Source organism: Schistocerca cancellata, chromosome 4 (assembly GCF_023864275.1).
Source record: "Schistocerca cancellata isolate TAMUIC-IGC-003103 chromosome 4, iqSchCanc2.1, whole genome shotgun sequence".
Classification (NCBI taxonomy): Eukaryota; Metazoa; Arthropoda; class Insecta; order Orthoptera; family Acrididae; genus Schistocerca; species Schistocerca cancellata.
Window position 1 is genome coordinate 257,807,311 of NC_064629.1, and position 19,869 is coordinate 257,827,179.

The window sequence follows — 19,869 nt, forward strand, 5'->3', positions numbered from 1 at the left end:
TTTCTGCCATCACGTCTCCAAACCCTGAAATACACTCCTGGAAATTGAAATAAGAACACCGTGAATTCATTGTCCCAGGAAGGGGAAACTTTATTGACACATTCCTGGGGTCAGATACATCACATGATCACACTGACAGAACCACAGGCACATAGACACAGGCAACAGAGCATGCACAATGTCGGCACTAGTACAGTGTATATCCACCTTTCGCAGCAATGCAGGCTGCTATTCTCCCATGGAGACGATCGTAGAGATGCTGGATGTAGTCCTGTGGAACGGCTTGCCATGCCATTTCCACCTGGCGCCTCAGTTGGACCAGCGTTCGTGCTGGACGTGCAGACCGCGTGAGACGACGCTTCATCCAGTCCCAAACATGCTCAATGGGGGACAGATCCGGAGATCTTGCTGGCCAGGGTAGTTGACTTACACCTTCTAGAGCACATTGGGTGGCACGGGATACATGCGGACGTGCATTGTCCTGTTGGAACAGCAAGTTCCCTTGCCGGTCTAGGAATGGTAGAACGATGGGTTCGATGACGGTTTGGATGTACCGTGCACTATTCAGTGTCCCCTCGACGATCACCAGTGGTGTACGGCCAGTGTAGGAGATCGCTCCCCACACCATGATGCCGGGTGTTGGCCCTGTGTGCCTCGGTCGTATGCAGTCCTGATTGTGGCGCTCACCTGCACGGCGCCAAGCACGCATACGACCATCATTGGCACCAAGGCAGAAGCGACTCTCATCGCTGAAGACGACACGTCTCCATTCGTCCCTCCATTCACGCCTGTCGCCACCACTGGAGGCGGGCTGCACGATGTTGGGGCGCGAGCGGAAGACGGCCTAACGGTGTGCGGGACCGTAGCCCAGCTTCATGGAGACGGTTGCGAATGGTCCTCGCCGATACCCCAGGAGCAACAGTGTCACTAATTTGCTGGGAAGTGGCGGTGCGGTCCCCTACGGAACTGCGTAGGATCCAACGGTCTTGGCGTGCATCCGTGCGTCGCTGCGGTCCGGTCCCAGGTCGACGGGCACGTGCACCTTCCGCCGACCACTGGCGACAACATCGATGTACTGTGGAGACCTCACGCCCCACGTGTTGAGCAATTCGGCGGTACGTCCACCCGGCCTCCCGCATGCCCACTATACGCCCTCGCTCAAAGTCCGTCAACTGCACATACGGTTCACGTCCACGCTGTCGCGGCATGCTACCAGTGTTAAAGACTGCGATGGAGCTCCGTATGCCACGGCAAACTGGCTGACACTGACGGCGGCGGTGCACAAATGCTGCACAGCTAGCGCCATTCGACGGCCAACACCGCGGTTCCTGGTGTGTCCGCTGTGCCGTGTGTGTGATCATTGCTTGTACAGCCCTCTCGCAGTGTCCGGAGCAAGTATGGTGGGTCTGACACACCGGTGTCAATGTGTTCTTTTTTCCATTTCCAGGAGTGTATTAATCCTGAATTGCTAGCACTGGCGTTTTTCGTTGGATTTATCTCACAGATACACAATGTTTTCTCAGACCCTTCCAACAAATATTCCATTTGCCTTCCCTATGACATATTTCATATCCTTCCTGCAAGGGAAGTACCCCAGGCCCACACTGAATCTGAATACGATAGAAGCCGACAAAATCTCGCACTTGATGATAAGAATGTCGCAACAAACAAGGAACTTATCAAGTGCTGCCAGCAAATCGAGGTATGCCAGCAGAAAAGATTCAGACGAAAGAGGTATCATCCACTACCGAATGTTGTACCTATGGCAGTTGTGGAAGAGCACCGTAACCTCGCCCCTCATCACTTTATGACAGCCAGAAATATCGGATCGAGTACACAGAGAGAGCAGCCCCATACGGCAGAAGGTAATACAGAATGTTGAAGAAAAGCTTTATCGATCTTTGGCATCAATCTCGGCCACTAGTCGAGCGCGTGATGAAGAATGGACTCAGCAAACCCGGACTTGCGCCAGAGTCGTCAAACGACAAATCAGAATAATACCACTGGAGATACAGCCAACTCCGACGTCAAGTATAACTTCCCGCAGAAGAAAAGAGATTTGGAGTATAGAAGACAATACGATGGAGTGTTTCGACTGCGGGCGCACTGGACTCGTTGTATGCTTCTGCAGACTAAGAAGACAAGCGTTCGACGACTACTACGCCGCAAGGGGTCAGCAATCGTAACATTCATATTGACCCCAGCCAAATGGAGACGTCTACAATCGACCTATGGGACGAAGCCCATTTCCGAACTCTGGAACAGGTCGCTCCCTAACACGCCGTAACCATTACTCGGGGCCGTACAGAGGTACACTATGGGATCAAAAGTATCCTGACACCCCCAAAAACATACGTTTTTCATACTAGGTGCATTATGCTGCCACCTACTGCCAGGTACTCCATATCAGCGATCTCAGTAGTCATTATACATCGTGAAAGAGTAGAATGGGGAGCTCCGCGGAACTCACGGACTTCGAACGTGGTCAGGTGATTGGGTGTCACTTGTGTCATACGCCTGCACCTGAGATTTCCACAATCCTAAACATCCGTAGGTCCACTGTTTCCAACGTGATAGTGAAGCGGAAACGTGAAGGGACACGTACAGCGCAAAAGCGTACAGGCCGACCTCATCTGTTGACTGACAGAGACCGCCGACAGTTGAAGAGGGTCGTAATGTGTAATAGGCAGACATCTATCCAGACCATCACCCAGGAGTTCCAAACTGCATCGGGACCACTGCAAGTGCTTCGACAGGCGGGAGGTGAGAAACTTCGGATTTTATGGTCGAGAGGCCGCTCATAAACCATACATCACACCGCTAAATGCCAAACGACGCCTCCTTTGGTGTAACGAGCGTAAACATTGGACGATTGTACAGTGTAAAAATGTTGTGTGGAGTGACAAGTTACGGTACACAATGTGGCGATCCGATGGCAGGGTGTGGGTATGGCGAATGCCCGGTGAAAGACATCTGCCAGCGTGTGTAGTGCCAACGGTAAAATTCGGAGGGGGTGGTGTTATCGTGTGGTCATGTTATTCATGGAGGGAGGTTGCACTCCTTGTTATTTTGAGTGGCACTATCACAGCACAGGCGTACATTAACGTTTTAAGGACCTTCTTGCTTCCCACTATAGAACAGCAATGCAGGGATGGCGTTTGCATCTTTCAACATGATCGAGCACCTGTTCATAATGCACGGCCTATGCACTGGCGTGCTCAGAGTCCTGTCCTAAATCCTACAGAACACCTCTGGGATGTTTTAGAACGCCGACCTAGTTCCAGGTCTCACCGACCGACATCGATAACTCTTCTGAGAGCAGCACTCCGTGAAGAATGGGCTTTCATTCCCCAAGAAACCTTCCAGCACCTGATTGAACGTAAGCCTGTGAGACTGGACGCTGTCATCAATGCTAAGAATGGGCCAACACCATACTGAATTCTAGCATTACCGATCGAGAGCGCCACGAAGTTGTAAGTCATTTTCAGCCAGGTGTCTGGATACTTTTGATCACATAGTGTACCAGCAACTCGCTTAACAGTCGAAATCAGGATAACCAAGCAATCCGACCATCTAAAGCGGTGAGGCCGCCATTGATGAAAATCCTCCACGGACGAGAGGTACCGTGAGGTCAGGAAATCTCATGTTCCTCATAATCGACGTCCAACGTGTCTGGGGTGATAGACAAATCAGAGGTTTCTTCTTCTGTGATGTCCAATGTTTATCGTTGCCAGATAAGGAAGACATGTTCTGTAATACTAAGCTATTGTTCTGAATGTCACAAATAGGAAATACGTCCAGCCGACAGAAACATATATTGTAAGAATAACTATCAATGATAGAACATATCGCTTCGAATGTTATTCCTTTTAACACGATGTAGTCATAATTTTATCCTCGGATAGGACCACTGACAGTGTATAGCTATAGGATGCTCTCGTCGGCTCCAGTGAGTACTAGTGAAACAACGGGTCGCCGTTTCTGCAGGAGAGAAAGAGCAATGCCGTGAGTTGTGCTGTATGGAGTGTATTGTATCGGTTAAGCTGTACTCGCGCTCGGGGGATGAAAGAGCCAACGTTGACGTAGACGCGCACACGACATCCGACCTCACGAGAGTCAGCACCGATGGCACACAGGACGAGCTGGTTAACGCGATTTGCGCTCTCAGCGTTCTCCAGCGGCAGTTGTTGATTTGTTTGGGTCGCAGACTACACAGTTTCCTTACGAAAATGGACGCACGTAAAATAGTTGTGCTAACTGAGTTAGCGATTGTTGAAGAAGAGTGGAGAAAATCACGAAGACTATTCTTGTGTCGTCGGCGAATTGCTGATAGAGGAACACTGCATAATGCTGTACAACGATCTGACATACATGCTAGTAGCAGTTATTCGTTAACGTAATTAAATTTTCATCTCAGATTCGGTTTTGAATTGTATACAGTTAAGGTACATTGTCTAAGTCCGTTTGGAGGGGCATGATATCCATATATCCATATTCTATTGATTACCAACACTCTGAAATAACGTACTTCGTCACACAGATTTCAAGATCGAGATTTCTTTCGTAATATCATTGTAAGGGAAGAGGAGATTTTTTGGAGGTGTTCACCATCGCTGAACAAGATATTTAACGCCAAGATACAAACATGAGCCTCTCCAAAACTTGTGTTTACTTTGAAATTTAGACCAGCAGTCACTATACGATTTTTGGTCACAGGGGAAACACTGAAATCGTGGGCCTTTGCAAGAAGAATTGCAGCTAATACGTTATTTATAATAAACAACATTGACTTTTGCTTTGACCGTCAGAGCTCAGAGCCCGTAATGCCATATCTAATGTGCTACAACTTAGACGCAGCAACAGCGCCTCGGTATTTAGCGTCCAGTGTTAAAGACTGCATCCGCAAAGATAATTATTTTATACTTAATACGCAAATTGTGCCAAAAACACGCACATCTGATAGATCGTCATTGTGCCTTAGAATTGGAACGGTATACTTTCGTAGCACACAAGTTATAACACTAAAAATATAAACTACAGGAAGACTTTTCATACTGATATGTAGTTTCCTGTCACTTTACTGTAACATGTTGTAGCTAAAACGATGCATTTTCTAGAGACTATCAATTTGCTGATGTTTTCAAACAGCTTATATTCATACGACTACTATATGAGAAATAAAACCCATGAAATACGCAATTACCGCCACCGGTATTTTAAAAAACGACGTCAGCATATGTTAAAATAATAACAACATTGTAACACTAGCCATAGTAGACTTATTAATAACGTCTGAAAATCCAAACTGTGCACACAAATTCACAACACAGCGCTAAATTTTCACTGTAAACAATAATCAGCACCATCACTAGTACTGCATCAGAATAGGACAGACAGGCACTTCATTTCAAGCAAAAAAAACGAAATGCAAAGTGAAGTCCCACATTTTATGGTCACTGTGGGCCACACAAATCACGCCATACCACGATACTGTGTGGTGGCCACCAGGGAAGTGTTAGTATGAGTGAATGCTATCCTCAGAGCTGCTCATACACATCTGACACAGTCAATGCCTCTATACCTCGTGTACATGCATCGTCTAGCCCAGGCAGGTTCCATCATGACTCTATTGCCACTAAACGGTCCTACATGTACATGAAAAATGGGGAATGCCGTGTCGCTCCCAGTAATAGTTAAGCATTCCACACAGTTAAGCATTCCACACACTGGTGCTCGAGGAGCACCACTCTCCTCCGGATGCAGGTTGCAACCTTCTTAAAGACACCCACCTGCCAGCAGCTCCTACGGAGGCTGTGACTATACCAGCATGCATGCCAACAGACACAACATGCAGGCAGTCTTAAAGATGATTTAGAAGTTTGTTAATGCAAGTTTTTCCATATACCGAGAATATTGACAATAATAATTTACTTTAAATTTATTATACGACAAATGAGCAAGCGTCCATCATTAAACTATTTTTTAGTTATTTTCTTACGATTTCGCCATGCAGAACCAATATAGATTCTTATCCCTCTTTAAACACGAATGTATAAACCATGTAACTGATCTTGTCTAGGAGGCAGGAAATACTTTGACATTAAAATACTTTAATTTCTAGAGGTTTTATTTCCTTAACAATAGCTAATTTAAACTACAGGATGTAAATTTTAAGTTGAGAAACCAGAATAACTCGAAAAATAAGCTTCACACGGAAAAATGTGTAGAATCCAAAATTGATTAATTCCAAGAGGACATCTGCTGGTGCTAAAATTAGCCCGCCATCCCACCCCCTGGGGGTGGGGTGGGAGGCAACTTTAAAGTTTCTAACCCAAATCAATCAGCTGATAAAATTAATATTTGGGTCAACATTTGTAAAACTCTAATTCCTCTCTCTCAAACCCCAACCTATGGGGAGAAAGGGAGAGTTTTAGTTTTAGCTAATCAAAATTTATGAAGTAAATAAGTATTTTTTATTTATTCGTAACCATTTTTCACGCAAAAATGAGAACATGGATTTTCTTGAATTTTAGCGCCAACTACCAAGAATCGAAACAAACGTTTAAGACAAAATGTACGTAGTTTTTTATGTAAAATCTTATTCTGCAATAAAAGGGGGGTTTCCATTTGAAATTTTAAAGTTGCCTCCCGCCCCACTGTCAGGGGCCAGTTTTAGCACCAGAAGATGTACCCCTCGAAAATAATCAACTTTGGACTCTACACATTTTTTTCGCGTGAAGCTTATTTTTCGAGTTATTCTGGCTTGTCAACTTAAAATTTACGCCCTGTATATCCATCTCCACAGACATGCAGTTCTGCAATAACCGACTGTTCTGTATTTGGGTCTGTCACCCATACCGCAGCGCTGCCAGTGTGGAAGACTTGTCAGTTTTTATTTTCGGGCGACGTGATGCTGTCCGATTTAAATAATGTACGGCACTGTGCGCCGAGCGGTTCTAGGCACTACAGTCTGGAACCGTGCGACCGCTACGGTCGCAGGTTCGAATCCTGCCTCGGGCATGGATGTGTGTGATGTTCTTAGGTTAGTTAGGTTTAAGTAGTTCTAAGTTATAGGGGACTGATGACCGCAGACGTTAAGTCCCATAGTGCTCAGAGCCATTTGAGCCACTGTGCGCATCTGTGAGCTGATGGATTTGTCAGTACCGTCTTCATGTTTAATATGGCACCCACTTTTCTCCCGAAAGTTTCCTATTATTGTAATTCTCGTCTTTCATTATTATCGTAAAAGGAAAATTCTTAGGATTTTACTCAAGCTAGAAAATAAGGAAAGACAAATGTTCTCATAGAAAACTTTATTAAGTTCTGTGTATAAACTTACACACAGAAAACCTCTTTCTTTATGTATGTTTGGTATAGTTTTAAAAATATGCAACTTTATTTTTAACTTGTACTTTAAAACAACGTTAGAGTCATTTAGTTCTATCTGCAGCCAGCAGTTTGACAAGTCGAGTGAAATTATGTTCTCTAAACCTGCTAAATTTCTAACTTTTTTTCCTGTAAAACACTCCTTTCAGTACTTTCACAATTATTTCCGTTCTTTCCTGCAATTCCTCTAGTCGATAGAATTTGGGGATCTTAATTTTACGGCAAATTTTTTGGATAACACTGTTGTCAAAACTTCCCACATCTTCCTGAGTATACGATGGCAGCTGCCCATCCCGCACTCAAGTGGAAACGAGTATCTCTTAAACGTAATTATTCCATCAGTTTCTAACTGATATATTGTGCTGCCTTTAACATATTGAATGTGTTCCAAATCGGCTAATGCTAAGATCTTATGTTCTCACTTGTATCCAGATTTGCCGATACACTGAATTTAAAGTAATATGTAAGCCTTTACTGTACATCTGGAATGATTTCTTCTTTTATAGCTGTAGTTTATGTTCTTATGTTATGACAGTTATTTAAAACATGTACTCACGTTTTCATTTTTTTAAATGGAATTTTCCCATTCCTGGGTTGGTTGATTTCGGGGAGGGGACTAAACAGTGTGGTCATTGGATTCATCGGATTGGGGATGGATGTGAAAGGAAGTCGGCCGTATCCTTTCAAAGGAACCATCCCGGCATTTGCCTGAAGCGATTTAGGGAAATCACGGAAAACCTAAATCAGGATGGCCGGACGCGTGTTTGAACCTTCGTCCTCCCGAATGCGAGTCCAGTGTGTTAACCACTGCGCGACCTCGCTCGGTTCCATTCCTAGTATTCTCTGGGGTACACATAAAACATTAAAGGAGTAATTTCTTTAATAGGGAGTTGCTTAAGTCTGAATGAACATTTAATCTTTCTCTCTGATTGTGTGGAAGATTTACCTGCACACCAGTCAATCTGTGGGTATTCCAACTGCTCCAGTCGAGAAACTGCAGTTCGCTATTAGTTTAGGTTACGTTAGGATCTGCCACGCGGAGTGGCCGCGCGGTTTGAGGCTCCTTGTCACAGACTGCGCTGCTCCTCCCGCCGGAGGTTCATGTCATCCCTCGGGCATGGGTGTATGTGTTGTTATTAGCATAAGTTAGTTTATGTAGTGTGTAAGACAAGTGACCGATGACCTCAGCAGTTTGGTCCCTTATGAATTCACACATATTTGAACATTTTTTTGGTTAGGATCTGTTCCGTAAGTTATTCGTTAGTTGACACGACATCTAACCGATAGGCTCAGAGTACAGTGGAGTACATTGCAAATTCTGTTTGTTAGCATTTAATACACTAATACAGTCATGCACTATCTCAGACACATGATCTATTCTGTAGCTGTATACAGGGTGTCAGAAAAAGGTACGGCCAAACTTTCAGGAAAGATTCCTCGCACACAAAGAAAGAAAATATGTTATATGGACATGTGTCCGGAATCGCTTACTTTCCATGTTAGAGCTCATTTTATTACTTCTCTTCAAATCACATTAATCATGGAATGGAAACACACAGCAACAGAACGTACCAGCGTGACTTCAAACACTTTGTTACAGGAAATGTTCAAAATGTCCTCCGTTAGCGAGGATGCATGCATCCACCCTCCGTCGCATGGAATCCCTGATGCGCTGATGCAGCCCTGGAGAATGGAGTATTGTATCACAGCCGTCCACAATACGAGCACGAAGAGTCTCTACATTTGGTACCGGGGTTGCGTAGACAAGAGCTTTCAAATGCCCCCATAAATGAAAGTCAAGAGGGTTGAGGTCAGGAGAGCGTGGAGGCCATGGAATTGGTCCGCCTCTACCAATCCATCGGTCACCAAATCTGTTGTTGAGAAGCGTACGAACACTTCGACTGAAATGTGCAGAAGCTCCAGCGTGCATGACCAACATGTTGTGTCGTACTTGTAAAGGCACATGAAATCATGATAACGTGCTCCATTGAGCGTAGGTGGAAGAACATGGGGCCCAATCAAGACATCACCAACAATGCCTGCCCAAACGTTCACAGAAAATCTGTGTTGGTGACATGATTGCACAATTGCGTGCGGATTCTCGTCAGCCCACACATGTTGATTGTGAAAATTTACAATTTGATCACGTTGAAATGAAGCCTCAACCGTAAAGAGAACATTTGCTCTGAAATGAGGATTGACACATTGTTGGATGAACCATTCGCAGAAGTGTACCCGTGGAGCCCAATCAGCTGCTGATAGTGCCTGCACACGCTGTACATGGTACGGAAACAACTAGTTCTCCCGTAGCACTCTCCATACAGTGACGTGGTCAACGTTACCTTGTACAGCAGCAACTTCTCTGACGCTGACATTAGGGTTATCGTGAACTGCACGAAGAATTGCCTCGTCCATTGCAGGTGTCCTCGTCGTTCTAGGTCTTCCCCAGTCGCGAGTCATAGGCTGGAATGTTCAGTGCTCCCTAAGACGCCGATCAATTGCTTCGAATGTCTTCCTGTCGGGACACCTTCGTTCTGGAAATCTGTCTCGATACGCACGTACCGCGCCACGGCTATTGCCCCGCGCTATTCCATACATCAAATGGGCATCTGCCAACTCCGCATTTGTAAACATTGCACTGACTGCAAAACCACGTTCGTGATGAACACTGACCTATTGACGCTACGTACTGATGTGCTTAATGCCAGTGCTGTAGAGCAATGAGTCGCGTGTCAACACAAGCACCGAAGTCAACATTACCTTCCTTCAATTGGACCAACTGGCGGTGAATCGAAGAAGTACAGTACATACTGACGAAACTAAAATGAGCTCTAACATGGAAATTAAGCGTTTCCGGACACATGTCCACATAACATCTTTTCTTTATTTGTATGTGAGGAATGTGTCCTGAAAGTTTAGCCGTACATTTTTGTAACACCCTGTATAAGACGGAGCGGAGAACGTCATCGTGTCCCCCCTTCCCATGCATATCCTCCCAGGTTTTTATTCGGTATCAGTGTGCTACGTTAGTGTTGTGTTTCGGTGCCGTTCTACAGTGTCATCTAGTAATGTGGGTTTTTAATTGTGTGCTCGACCTGTTTATTGTCCATGACAGTTCCTTGCTACGCCGTCCGTCAAGAGGCTATTTTACTCGTTCTACGGACTTTTATGCTCCGGCCGTACTTTGCCTGGTGCTTTTTAATGTAGTGTGTGGGTTTTTTCTTTTGTGTGTGTGTGTGTGTAACATACCTTTTTAGATTTTTATCTCCCATTTACAATCACCGCTTTCTATGTCTTATTTGCTTCTGTTCCGCCTTTTTTGTTTCTATATTCCGCCATGTTATCTCCTTTATATTGTTTTTAAATGCCTTCCTGTCTATTTATATCTCTTGGCTGAAGAGCAGCGCTTATGCCCGCCGCTGATGGGGAGTGGAAATGACAATAAAGGAAAAAAAAGTCTTTGTCAGTCTTCGTTCGGCTCACTTGAAGATGGCTGGCAGTTGTCCAGCTGAAATATGGTGGACTGAAGTTTACGACGACAGGCTGCAATCCCGAAATCTGTTTGAACAATTGGTTCAAATGGCTCTGAGCACTATGGGACTTAACATATGAGGTCATCAGTCCCCTAGAACTTAGAAATACTTAAACCTAACTAACCTAAGGACATCACACACATCCATGCCCGAGGCAGTTGCGTGGTTCCGGAGTGAAGCGCCTAGAACCGCTCGGCCACCGCGGCCTGCTTTGAACAGTTGATTTGCCGGGAAAATTTTATATTTTACAACAGAGAAGCACACAGAAAATTACAGCTTTCAATGAATGGACAGCAGATCAGAAGATTACACACGAGAATAAGCCTAAATACTTGGATGTGAAACTAGATCGCACTCAAGAATACAATGCATACTAAAGAGACACAAAACAGAAACTAAAATCCCGCATTGATATCCTTTCAAAACTGGCTGGGGCGACATGGGGATGTGGGGTGAGCACTTTGAGGACATAAGCACTAGCTCTTGTCTACAGCGCAGCTGAATACTGCTCACCAGTCTGGATGAGAACTGCACACGTCCAGCAGGGGGAGACTATGCGAATGATCTCGGGAACACTCAGGGCCACTCCCTGTGCCTGGCTCCCTGCCCTAGACAACATAGAGCCCCCTGAAATCAGACGATCACACCTAGCCCTAAGTACATACCAAAAAATGATAGACAACCAGGATCTCCCTATCCACGAAGATCTTTCTGAAAAATCGGCGAAGAGCTTCAAGACTTCAACCCAAAAACAACTGGAAGGAACTATGGGCTGCAAGTGCACACAAGAACTGCAATTTGGTGGACGACCCCAACAAGAAGATTGAAGGACTCAACCTCCCAAGGAAACTGATGGATAACTTTGAACCGCCTATGAACAGGTGTCGGCAGATGCAAGCAACTAATGAAAGAATAGGGCCTGTCAAACAGCTCTGAATGTGAGCGTGGTGAAATGCAAACAATGGACCATTTACTCCTATGTGAAGTGTACGGATATGATGGTGATTTGAAAGACATACACAGACTCAGTGACTCGGCCTTATAGTGGCTCGAGAGTATTTGTAATGTTGTATAGTATTAAAAGAGCACCTGTAAAGAGTATTGCTACCATAGTTGTATAAGTATATTGTAATTAATGTAAGAATGATTGCCTTTGTAAAATTTCCGAACGAGTAAATAAATAAATAAAATTCAGTAGGATGATGGTTCAAACCCATATCCAACCATCCAGGTATAGGTCTTCTGTGATTTTCGTAAATGGCTTAGGGCAACTGCTGGGATGTTTCCATTGAAAGGGCGCAGCCGATTTTCCTGCCTGTCCTTCCCTAATACGAGCTTGTGCTCCATCTATAATGACCTCGTTGTCGCCAGTACATTAAACGCTAATCTAATGTGGGATATTGACCTAATTTGTTGAAATATCGCAATGTAAAATTTGTGTCAGTCTCGTTTTCTTACGTGTGCTTCTTTGGAGAAAACAGGACAAATTTGTAAATAGTACAGGGACATGTGTTGTTTATGTCATTGGTTCCAACAAACTCGAATGTCACATATTAATAACGCAGAGATTTGTTTGTGGAAAAATTGACTAAAATTTTAATTAGCGGTGAGAGGTAGTGCGCTTACAGTAAATGTCCAACACATTTTTTGTTATTTGTGTAAACTGTGATACAAAATTTGAAAATTCCCGTTCTGGAGCATTTGTTATGAATCTATTGGCTACCATTTGAAGTAGTATAACATTCCATTACACAATTCGACTACATGATTAATATGTCCCTTACTTTTGCAGCATATTACATGAACTCCTTAAGTTACCATAATTCAGCCACACACTATAATATCAGAGTATCTTACCTCTTAAATCACGTTAATATTAGCTGTCATTTAGTGGAATATGCAATGACGTCATTAATTTATACTAATTCAGCCACAGACCGTAATGTTGAAGTGACTTACGTCGTTAATTATAGTGATATTTGCAGTCATTTTTTAAGCAGGATAACCCTGCCTGCTGATGTACCTTCCAATACAGCGTACAGAACTTGAATGACGGGGGTATTGCAATTGCTCTAGTAATAAAAGGAGTAGGGGAGTAGGGAGATGCTTGAGTCTTATTGGTGGACACAGAACATTAGTGAGGGGAGGAGGGAGTGTCTGGGAATCTCCAGTGTATCACATACATCTCCAAACTCAGCTGCATAGCCAGGGAGTGGGGTTCCCAGATGACCTTGAAAATAACAAGCTCAGTTGCCTCAAGTGTAACATGACACCTGGAAATCTTATCTTATTAGTGATCTTGAACGTAGGTGTAATCTTTGCCTTGCCCGTGCACCTGCTCAGTATTTAAGAATGGGTCGCACAGCTGTTCAGATATGATGTGTTTTGTAGCTGAGCTAAGCTTTCCTTGTACTCTCCTAATAAACCAAAGTCGATCATTCACCTTCTTTATAATCATATTTAAATGCTCATTCCAGTTTACGTAGCTATGCAACGTTAGACCAAATATTTAATCAACAGGACTGTGTCAATTACCATAACACAAATTCTGTATTTAAACATTGCAGTATAGTTTTTCCTACTCATCTGTATTAACTTCATTTTATCGGATATAATCCGTTTCTTTTTCTTTGTTGTATCTTGCATTTATCCACATATAAAGGGAGCCATCTTGTACTACGCCCACTGAAATTTCAGGTATAGGCGGCTTCCGTTTCCTATCGATTCTCAGGGATGGTTCCTTCGGAGAACTACCACACAAGTTGGACGCGTTGGCAGATTATGCAACGATGGAGGTATCAGTTGTCACGTATGAACGTTCTCACAGCCATAGACGATATTCTAGGCTTCCAAGCAGCACAGACGCACGCCAGAATAGTTCTACAGTAAGGGCAGCAGTGGCAGATCGGCAGCTACCACAAGACAGGTAAGAGGGCTTGTGAGCCCAGACTTGCCAACACAAACTGTTGCGAGCCGGTTATTAGCAGTGGGACTGCGGGCACACACAACTCGAGCCCGTTTTCCATTCACACCACAGCATCTACGTGTACGACTCGACTGGTGCCGTCGGAGGATCACATGGATGATGGAATGGCGCGCCCTGGTCTTCAGCGGTGAATGCAGATTCTGCATGCACGCAAGTGATAGTCGTTTTCGCGTACGGCGTGGGCCTGGTGAGCGCTGCCCCGTAGAGTGCATTCGTCCAAGACATACTGGCCCCATCCCTGGCTTTCTGATCTGGGGTGTTACAAGCTACAACTCTCGTGTTTCTGGAGGGAAAATTAACAAGCTCTCGGTATTTGCAGAATGTTGTTAGATCCGTTCGTTTCCCATTTTTGCAACGAGAAAGTGATGTGTTGTTCCAACAGGATAATGCTCGCCCAGACACTGCCAGTGAAACTCAGCGTGCTCTGCAAGACGTGCAGCAACTTCTCTGGCCAGCACGATCTCCAGACTCATCTCCAAACTAGCACGTGTGGGATATGGTGGGCGAGAAGGGACCTGGTGCGACTCGTCAACCAACAACTCTTACAAAACTAGGTGATCAAGTTGACCAGGCGTGGCATAATGTATCCCAGGACAGTGTTGGCCATCTGTACGGTCGACTGGATGTCAAAGTCAGCGCCTGCATTCCCGTCCGTGGTTGCTACACCATGTACTAATATGGGTGTTAGAGCGTTGGCCGATGTCTGGTACCATAGAATCCTTTGTTCCATACCCAGAGGAAATGACCCTTCTTTTGGCAACGGTTTGTAGCAGATGTAGGAGCAACGGAACGTCCCACGTGGCTGGAGAAAGGTACATGTCATTCAAGTAACGGACAGATGCTCTGGCTATTGACAATGGTGTCAATATGTTTCCACCGGCCAGTGTGGCCACGCGGTTAAAGGCGCTTCAGTCTGGAACCGCGCGACCGCTACGGTCGCAGGTTCGAATCCTGCCTCGGGCATGGATGTGTGTGATGTTCTTAGGTTAGCTAGAATTAAGTAGTTCTAAGTTCTAGGGGACTGATGACCTCAGATGTTAAGTCCCATAGTGCTCAGTGCCATCAATATGTTTCAGAATTATGGAATGTAATTTGTGCTGGCGCATGATGCCTTTCTGGGTGCCTAAAAAGTTATGTGTGGTAGCCAGGATAACTTCCAGAAGCATCGATTTTGTGATTCGTTCATCACGTCCAGACTGGAACACATAGCGAGCTCAGTCACATTCCAGACTTCCTGAAAGAGTCTGATCAAGTACGCACAGTCACTAAGTAAACAAAGTAGGTTCATACAGAATAGGCGACCAGATTTCAGATCGGAATGAAAAGTTCCGAATAAGCAGTACTCAGCAGGGCGTTCATAAGTAAGAACATTATCAGTAGCGAAAGCGGACTCCGGCATGCTGAATAGTAGTGAGACACAACCGCTAGTGTTCACCATATGTACAAGATTTTCAGTCTCTTTGGATGAAACGTCTATAGGTGATGGATCACGTCAGGGGGACTTTTTTTTGTTTTAGACAGAATGTTCCCTGATGCTTCCTGGCTACAGCAGTGTCCATTCATTGAATTCGCTGAACTTTAAACAATGAGATTTCACCGAACTAGCAGAGTGTACTGACCAGGTGTGTTGAATCTGTGTACTGTCTACCACAGTAAACCCACAGAGTGATTTTGAACAAGAAAACCTTAAGAATGAATGTCTGTAATCGTAGAAAGATACTTTAGAAGGGAATCAGGAACTTCGAATTGGTCGGCCTACCCCATTTCACGTAAAGCAGATTCAGATGACTAAATTATAGGGAACACACATTTCATACGCACACGCCAGAGTCCCTACACACTGTCGCACATTAGTCCAGGATCGTAAAAATAGTGGCCACTAAATAAATAAATTGGAGTGGAGAAGTTTCGTTTAACAGGTTGACTAGACAAATGTTGAGACTATTAAATTCCGGTCTTAGAAGCGGCTAGTTGTGTCTTTCAAAGGTTGAACTTCGTTCGGATGAAATATTTCTGTTCAGCGAAACCAGACTAATTTTTTTTTTTAAAGGAAGCTGTTCCAGAAGGTATGTACTTAGTTATGAACACTTATTTCGTAATTTAAATATTAATTAACAACTGTTTTTCAATTACCTTCTTACCGAAATGCAAGCAAATACTTGCAAAACGCGTGAGAAAGTAAGAGGTAAGTTTATGATTCCACGACATTCCACCTTCTCCTTCACTCCGTGCCTACGTATGTACTATTATCTTTGGGCATCAGATATAAAATCCTGCTGCTAGTCGCAGCTCCTACTTTGAGCCATTTGCTAACAGACATTTGCAAATTTGCAAACTGCCGTTATTTACACTTAGAAAATACAACTGAAATTTTACTAAACTGCGCATAAAATACATATGCACACAAAATAATACACCTGTTATTTCTGTAACGTTGCTAATATGCTGTTACAAAATAAAATATAATTACTAAATTTAAAACTATATTTTAAGTACATAATTTTTATAAAATAATTATGTTATTTCATATCCATAAGCTTTTCCTTGAGAACTTTAAATTTTTAAATAGTATTTTACTGTTCCATATTTCTTCTTTACGGAAACCGTCTCTAAGGGAAATGAAAAGTTTGTCGTCGGAACCTGTTGTCCTATTGGTACCTGCTGCAGAGGATAATGAGAAATCACATGCTCAAGGTGACGAAGAGGATACAAATGTCGATGAGGAAGAAGATGAAGAAAGAAAGCCGCGCGGGATTAGCCGAGCGGTCTAAGCGCTGCAGTCATGGGCTGTGCGGCTGGTCCCGGCGGAGGTTCGAGTCCTCCCTCGGGCATGGGTGTGTGTGTTTGTCCTGAGGATAATTTAGGTTAAGTAGTGTGTAACCTAAGGGACTGATGACCTTAGCAGTTAAATCCCATAACATTTCACACACATTTGATTTTTTGAAGAAAGAAATGAAGATGGAGAACAAGAAGCAGAAGAGGAAGAAGATTAAGAAGACTTATAAAACTCTAAAGCTTTGTGATGAATATATATTTTTCGTCATAAAGGCAGTAATAGAGCCAGTTTTGTAATAAAGTTTACCATTAAAATTATAAATGTTCACGAAAAATATTTTTGTCCACTTCATTAACTTTTTCAAAGTTATTTTCGGCATTTTTTTCAATTTTTTGGCATTCAGCCATCTCAGCAGTGTAATGTCATTTATAACGACACGACGTTCACGACAGTACAGCGTCCAGTCTTCGAACGTATAAAATTTCCGACCCGGCCGTTATCACTTTATTAGATCCGTCATTTTCAGTTTTTCACTTTTGATATAAAAGTCGTTATCGGAAGGGTCAGAAACTTCATTAGACCCATTTTTGGCAATATTGGAGCAGATTTTGCAATTTTTACCAGGTTTTGGGGAACCTGGCTTAATATTTTTTCTCTAAAAGAAGTTGTTCTCCTTGGCGTGATTTATCACCCCTAGTCCTTTGAGGCAAAGACTTTGAAATAGCCAGTACAGCTGTCCTGACAGATAATGTCTGTATTACGTTATTTTCAGACGATGTAGTTGCGTACAGAGAGTTGACATTTTTAAGGATTTGTTGTGAACTGCAGAAAGAGTTGCAGATGATTAGCACATGTTAGCATATCCTCAACACAAAAATATGTAATGTAATGTGAGTAACAGACGAGAAGATTCGACATTATTTTGTTGCCCAATCGAAGATAATTCGCTGAAACAAGTCACAAGTTGTGAATATTATAACTCACAATACTCTAGTATACAATAGTACCTGTTCGGAGTGATTTTAAGAAGGAAGACAACATAAATAAAGCGGTGGGGGAATCAGGTGACACAGTCACACTTACTGGCATAATCCTAAGTTCAAGAGTCAAGGTGTGGGATTAAAGCTTCGCACACACTTGTCTCTTCTTCAAAACACTCCGCTGCAGAGTGAAAATCTCATTCTGGAAACATCCGCCAGGCTGTGGCTAGGCCATGTCTCCGCAATATCCTTTCTTTCAGAAGTGCTAGTTCTGCAAGGTTCGCAGGAGAGCTTCTGTAAAGTTTGGAAGATAGGAGACGAGGTACTGGCAGAAGTAAAGCTGTGAGGACGGAGTATGAGTCGTGGTTGGGTAGCTCAGATGGTAGAGCACTTGCCCGCGAAAGTCAAAGGTCCCGAGTTCGAGTCTCGGCCCGGCACACAGTTTTAATCTGCCAGGAAGTTTCGTATCATGAGTTTCTTGCCGATAAGACACCGGGGCGATGGAGTGGGTACATAACAGCCCGAAGAGATGCAGTAAAGTTTATAGCAGCAACCAAACCCTCACGTTATGCTGATCTATACGTAAAACTTGACACACGTAAAGGAGAGCGGGACTTATATCGACTCGCTAAAGCAAGACATCGCAATTCGGAAGATGTTCATCGGTTCTACGGAGTCCATGATCAGACCAGTAATCTGCTAGTTCACTGGAAGAAGGCCAGAGAACAATGGCGTTGCTACTTCAAGGAGATATTAGCATAAGAGTTCCACGACTACCCACCAGCCATGCTGTTGAAGGGCCCGCAAGAGAAATTGCAGCCGAAGAGGTCAAGACTGCTTTGAGGAAAATGAACCCTGAGGAAGCCACCGGGCCAGATGACCTTCCAGCAGAGTTATGGTGTTCCCATCATTGGAAGGCAGCCGAATGGTTAACGGAACTCTCCAACAATATCACTGACGAGGGACAAACACCAACTGATTGGCAACAGAATACCACCGTGCCTATCTTTAAGAAGAAGGGAAATCCAGTTTAGTGCACCAACTACCGTCCAATTCGACTTCTCTGCCACACCACGAAAAACTTTGAGCGTGTTCTGGACCAAAGGATCCGTGAAGTCACATAGATTTCCAGAAACCAAGCTGGATTTCTGAATAACTGCGGCACAACTGATGCGATTCATGCTGCAAGACTCTTAGTCGAGAAACATCATGAGAAAGCCAAGCGTCTGCCTCTAGCATTCCTGGATCTCGAAAAGGCCTTTGATCGGGTGCCACACAGTCTCATCTGGCTAGCACTTCCACAGCATGATGTGCCAGAGCAGCTTATTAACTGGGTGCCGTTACTTCATGCACAGCCAAGAAGTTATGTCCGTACAACCTCAGGACCATCCAAGGACTTCCCCAACACAGTCGACGTCCATCAAGGTTCTGCATTATCACCAGTTCTGTTCATTCTCGTAATGGACACCGTGACAGCTGACCTGCGCCAACCATTGCCATGGACCCTACTTTATGCTGACGACGTGATGCTGGCAGCAGAAAACAAGCTACATCTGCAGAGCCAAACTCGAAAATGGAGTGACCTGTTGGCGCAACGCGGTTTGCGCCTTAATTTGGAGAAAACCGAGTACATGACATCAGCCAGACATGAAATGGGAACCATCATGATTAATGGTGAAGATCTGACCCGCGTGAGTAAGTTAAAGTACCTTGGTTCCACGATTACCGTTGGCGGTCGACTCACAGAAGAGGTCAACACCAGAACTCAGGCAGCCTGGATCAAGCGGCCAACAACAACTGGAGTCACTTGCGACCGCAGGATGAAAGATAATTTTAAATCAAAAATCTATCGCACTGTCGTACGACCAGTCGCCTGTATGGTTGTGAGTGCTGACCGACTACAGTTGAGACATAACGTCGGCTAAGTGTAATGGAAAAGAAGATGCTGAGGTGGACAGCGGGCCTCACTAAGTTAGATCACTTTTCCAATGACAGCATTAGGAAACAGATTGGTGTTGCACCGATCCAAGACAAGGTGCGTGAGAGTCGTCTTTCGTTGGTTTGGGCATATTGTATGTGCCAGTAATGACTCTATTGCCAAAGCGGGTTACACACTTGAAGTCGTCGGCAGAAGACCAAAAGGATCTATATAGGGTGGTCGGAAATTTCCGTTACAAACTTCTAGGACATGTAGAGGGTAGTAGGTAC